Source organism: Cajanus cajan, chromosome 2 (genome assembly GCF_000230855.2).
Source record: "Cajanus cajan strain Asha chromosome 2, NIPB_CcT2T_4, whole genome shotgun sequence".
NCBI classification, from domain to species: Eukaryota; Viridiplantae; Streptophyta; class Magnoliopsida; order Fabales; family Fabaceae; genus Cajanus; species Cajanus cajan.
In genome coordinates, this window is record NC_138518.1 from 25,872,054 (window position 1) to 25,877,907 (window position 5,854).

Below are 5,854 nucleotides of genomic sequence, written 5' to 3' on the forward strand. Positions count from 1 at the left end.
TACTCAAGGAGAGGGTTAAAACTGTGTGTAAAAGTGTCAAATGACGTCCAATTGACGTCATATTTATAGGGAACAGGCGCAATACGGGCTATGGAATCAATACGGCCGTATTGAAATTTTTGAACTTCAATACGGTCGTATTGAGTTCAATACGGCCGTATTGAAATTCAGAAATTTCAATGCGCCCGTATTGAGTTCACTGCGGCTGTATTGGAGCTTCAATACGGCCGTATTGATTTCAGTACGACCGTATTGAAGTTTTCAGAAACTTTAATACGCCGTATTGAGTTCACTGCGGCTGTATTGAAGCTTCAATACGGCCGTATTGATTTCAGTACGGCCGTATTGAAGTTTCAGAAACTTCAATACGCCGTATTGAGTTCACTGCGGCCGTGTTGAAGCTTCAATACGGCCGTATTAAGTTTAGTACGGCCGTATTGGGCTTCATTCCCTCCACTTCCTTATTTTAAGCTACTCTAAGACCTCTAAACCTACAGATAGCCATCCTATGGTCTTCTAGGAGTCCTTCTGGCTGACTTTCCTTCGATCTTTGAGGGTCTTCGAGTTTTATTTCCGACCCGGACAATTTTAGGGGTCTACAAGAACGGCCCGATCTGGGCCAATCGTTATGTGCAAATTACGCACCCTGGAACGGCCCATTCTGAAAACAGAACGACCTGTTCCAGAGTGGAAATTAACACAAAGTTGCCTTTCGAGAACGGCCCGATCCAAATTTGACTTGTTTGGAATGGCCCGTTCTAGTATTGAAACGACCCGTTCTAGCCTAGGTCTCTTTAGGTGTTTTAGTCACGTTGGAATGACCCGTTCTGATACTGGAACGGCCCGTTCTGGGGTTCGGAATGACCCATTTCGATTTTGGAGCAGCCCGTTCTGAGCTACTAAAACCACCTTATTTGGCCTTTAGGCCTTCTGATGTCCTGTCTTGTTGTTTGCCTGCTTCGGAAGCTCCTTCCCTTCATAATGGAGGTCCATTTCCTTATTTGTATGCCCCCGGACAAAATTAGGTGTCTACAGCTGCTCCTCTTTACTTGTCCTTTGGAGTAGCTATGTGTTGCTTTTCCAAAGACAATTAAAGACGTAGACATTTTGTCCGGGTCTCCTCCTCGTCTCTTTGGTGTTGGCGCTTCTACGTTCCTTCTCTTGGATAGGTGTATTTGCTCGTGTCCTCGCCCTTTAGAGCAGTTGAGAGTTGGTTGCATACTCTATTGGGTAACAAGGCTGACGAACTGTACACCTGATCTTTGATCTTCAAGTAGATGCTCCATTGTTTCTCTTGTGATAGTGCATTCTTTTATTTGTAGCTTGTTGAAGAGGGAGTATTTTCGTAGCTCAGCTTCCCTCACGGCTTTGTCGTATACCGGATTGGGAGATGACTACAGTCTCTCCAGACCTTTCCTTCATGACTTTATCGTATACCGGATTAGGAGGTGAGTACAGTCTCTCCAGATCTTTCCCTCATGGCTGTCATATACCGAATTGGGAGGTGAGTACATTCTCTCCAGACCTTTCCCTCACGGCTTTGTCGTATACTGGATTGGGATGTGAGTACAGTTTCTCCAGACCTTTCCCTCATGGCTTTATCGTATACCGGATTGGGATTCGAGTACAGTCTCTCCAGACCTTTCCCGCACGGTTTTGTCGTATACCGAATTGGGATGCGAGTATAATCTTTCCAGACCTCTCCCTCACGGTTTTGTCTTATACCAGATTGGGATGCGAGTACAATCTTTCCAGACCTTTCCCTCATGGCTTTGTTGTATACCGGATTGGGATGCGAGTACAGTCTCTCCAGACCTTTCCCTCACGGCTTTGTCGTATACCAGATTGGGATGTGAGTATAGTCTCTCCAGACCTTTGTTGTATTTTGAGGAAATTGTCGGTGCCCTCATTGGTTTGCTTGACTTATGGTAGATATTGCTCCAAGGATGTTGGGCAGGAGGTGTGTCGTGATGCCTCTAATTTCCTTTTTGGCTTTTCTTGTTGGTGTTGTGGGATGAAAGACTGCCCCTAGGTGGATGGGAAGGAGATGTTTGATGTGCTACTATGTTAGTGGGCAGAGAAGTGGATGGCTAGTAGGGATTCTAGTGTTGCCCCTACCACGTGAGTATTGTGATGCCTCTCCAGGCGCTTGTTGCGGAGTCCTTTTGATTCATTGATGATTGATTATTTGATTGTTGATGGATGCCCCATGGTGAGTATGGATGCATGGATGCACATGAAAATGCAAGACAGGAATGAATTGTATTTTTTTATTATATTTATTTTATTACTTTTTTTATAAAGTGAAGTTATACCCTTTTGTGCACACTTGTGCCCTATGCATGCTATGCAATGATGCCTCTATGCTAATGCTTAAATGCAGATTGATTTTACTTTCAAGAAATTAATCTATGCGCATTGATCAATGACATGGATTGTTAGCCTTTTAGCCGTGTCGAATTTAGTGTTGCTTTTTTGAACCTGAGGTTTGTGTGGTTCGGCCCTCTCGCTTGTACCAAATATGATATGTTAGCCCTTAGATCAGGTGTACCTAGACTCTTTTCTAGGACACCTCCATCTTTTCCTTGTGAATGTTCACTGTGCATAATCCGTGTATGTCTCAAATTTATCTTAATGCCATGTAGGTCAAGAGGAATGAGAGGTAGGGGATATATACATATATTTTTTTTGTAAAAGTTTTGTTAGAAAAGATTTTTTCAAAAATGGTTTATAGAAGAATGGCTGGCCGAGGTAGGCTAGTGGTTTAGGCTGATGAACAAGCACATTCAAAGTGAGAAAATCATTTTCCGCGTTAGCTTATTATTTCCTTCAAAGTTAAGCGATGACTTGGGATTGCATATTGATTAAATGATCTTCTCGAGCCGCCTTTCAGTTTTTAGCTCGGGATGCTGCTTTGTCCTAACTTTTCCTAGGTAACTTGAGATGTGTTCCCTAGCGGACATTTTCTTTTTTCTTTGATCCTCACTTTTGCCTAGGCTACCCTTTTTGTTTGTGGGTCTCCTAGCGGATCTTGCCCTAATTTTTGCGTAGCCCCCTTAGTGGGTTTCCTGCCAGGCTTTTGTCTTTGCAGTATTTGTGATCATCTTTCATTCCTTCATTAAAGGGGGATGCCCCTTGCACTGATTTCATTTGGACTTTTATCCACAAGTCATGCCCAATTTGATTGATCTTTATGTGTTTTTTTATTGCGTATTAAGCCATTGTTTCTAATGACGTCCTTATTTCAAATATACTTGTTCATTTAAGGTTTGTTGACGAGGCTTAGAGTAGATAAAAGGGAGAAGAGAAATGAAGTAGAAAAGTGTATGGCATTAAAATAGAATTTTCAATTTACACGCGCCCATTTAATGTAGCTTGAGGGCCCGGGCATGCCCCAAGTTCGTGATTCGTACACAAAGAAAAAGAAGGAGGTTGCCCCTTAGAGAGGCGTAAGTCATCTAACCGTAGAGCTAGTCCTCCACTTGCATGGATGTGGCACTTCAGAAGATCTCGTGTAGAGGGAGGGCGCTTCAGAAGATCTCGTGTAGAGGGAGGTCCTTTGGCTTCTTCTCTCGTAAAGGTATTTTAAACCCATATCCTAAGCCTTTCCTAAGAAGTAGGAATGGGTAGAAGTGATGATAGAGCTTTTCATGGAGTCTTGCTTCTCAAGAGGAATATTCAAGCGGTCTCTTGATTTTCAGCTTGAACAAACATTGCTTCTCGATTTTTTATTTTTTATTTTTATTTTTTATTTTTTGCCTAGAATGCCCTTTGCGAGTTTTCATTCTAGCAGCTTGTTAACAAGCAATGCTTCTCTCTTGTTAAAATCATTTTTCAAGAAAGCTCTATTCATTTTGACTCAGTGTTGAGGGATTCGTCCTCCTCAAGTTCTATTCCGCTTGGATTTCACGGTTGTACGACACGGCTTTATCCTTTTAAGGCAAGAGTTAGCATCTTGATGATTGTGAATTTCTTTGTCCTAAACTCTTTATACATGACTCACTTTCCATTATGTGGAAGAAAATATGCACAAATGTTTTGATGATGCCAAAGTGATTATAAAGCAGTGAAGAAGAATCAAGGTTGAGCTAAAGCAAGTTGATGCAAGAACAAGATCTCAAGTGTTACATAGATAAGTCTTATCAACTTAGCTAAGAATGTAAAAGAATTTTTTTAGAATTGCAAGTATGCTTGGCCTTCAGAATAAGTTTTCAAAAATCTCAAATTAATCTCTTTAAATTTAAACAAGTTTTAAATCTTTTTAAAGTAAGTAAAAATGTTTTCAAAAGACTTAACAAAAGCTTTAAAGAATAGTTCAAATCATTTCTTAAAGTAGATTTGTGAAAGAAATTATTGAGATGAAGTTTTCTACATAAAAGTTTTTGAAACAATATAAAAATATGTTCTAGTAATCCATTACCAGACCTTGTAATCCATTACTAGAACAGGAAACTTCAAAGTTCAAATTTTGAATACAAAATGTGTTCAGGTAATCGATTACCAGACCTTGTAATCGATTACCAGAAGATAAAATTTCAAAATTTGAATTTAAATTATACAACGTTTCAAACATTTTGAACTTAAACCGTTGTAACCGATTACCAAGTCTTGTAATCGATTACCAGAGCCTATTTTCTGAAAAATTATAGAAAGTTACAACTCTTCATGAAAAGACATAACCTAAGAAACAATTGTCTAGAAATACCTATAATTTTCCAGAGAAAGGGGACGAACTCTATTGTGAAAATCATTTACAAAATCTACTTGGCCAAAGTCATTTGCAAAATCTCTAAAGAGTTATTTAAGATCATAAAAGTGTAATATCCACTCTTCAAGAGAGTCATTCTGTAAAACTCAATAGATCATTGGATCTGTAAAGGAGAAAGGGTTTTTTCTCCTTGTTGGTTTTTGAATCTCAACACAAGGAAAAGGAGTTCTAAGGTGTTGGAGGATTCAAGTCTTGTAAGGTTTACAAGAGTAGTGGAAATCTCAAGTGGGTGACTTGAGGACTGGATGTAGGCAGGATTGGCCGAACCAGTATAAAATCAAGTTTGCAATTATTCTTTCCCCACACTTTTAACTACTTGTTATTAATTGTAATTGTGTAGTTTGCATCATCATTCATTCTTTACATATAAATTTATCAAAGGAATTAAATTTGATAAGAAAGTAATTGAAAAAGTTTTTATTAGAGGAAATTTAGAAAACTTAATTCACCCCCCCTCTTAAGTTAATTGAGGCTAAGTGACTAACAAGTGGTATCAAGAGCAGGTTTCTTGTATAAGGCTTAAAACCTTCAAGAATTGAAATGGCCTCAACAAATTTTTTATTTTCCGAAGGAAACTCCATTAATAGACCTCCAATATTCAATGGTGAAGGGTATCATTATTGGAAATCTAGGATGCAAATTTTTATAGAAGCCATAGATTTAAACATATGGGATTCTATTGAAAATGGTCCTTTCATTCCCACTATTGTAGTAGGTCATGAAATAAAAGATTTACCCAAAGATCAATGGAGTGATGATGATAGAAGAAAAATTCAATACAATTTGAAAGCCAAAAATATAATTACTTCTACATTAGGAATAGATGAATACTTCAGAATTTCAAATTGTAAAAATGCAAAAGAAATGTGGGACACATTAAAAATAAAACATGAAGGCACAAATGATGTTAAAAGATCTAGGAGAAACACTCTCATCCATGAATATGAATTATTTAGAATGAATCAAAATGAAAGCATACAAGACATGCAAAAGAGATTTACACATATAATTAATTATCTTGCATATCTAGGAAAAGTGTTTCCTAAGTGTCGCCACCCGCCGAAACAGACATTGGCATTCGCGACG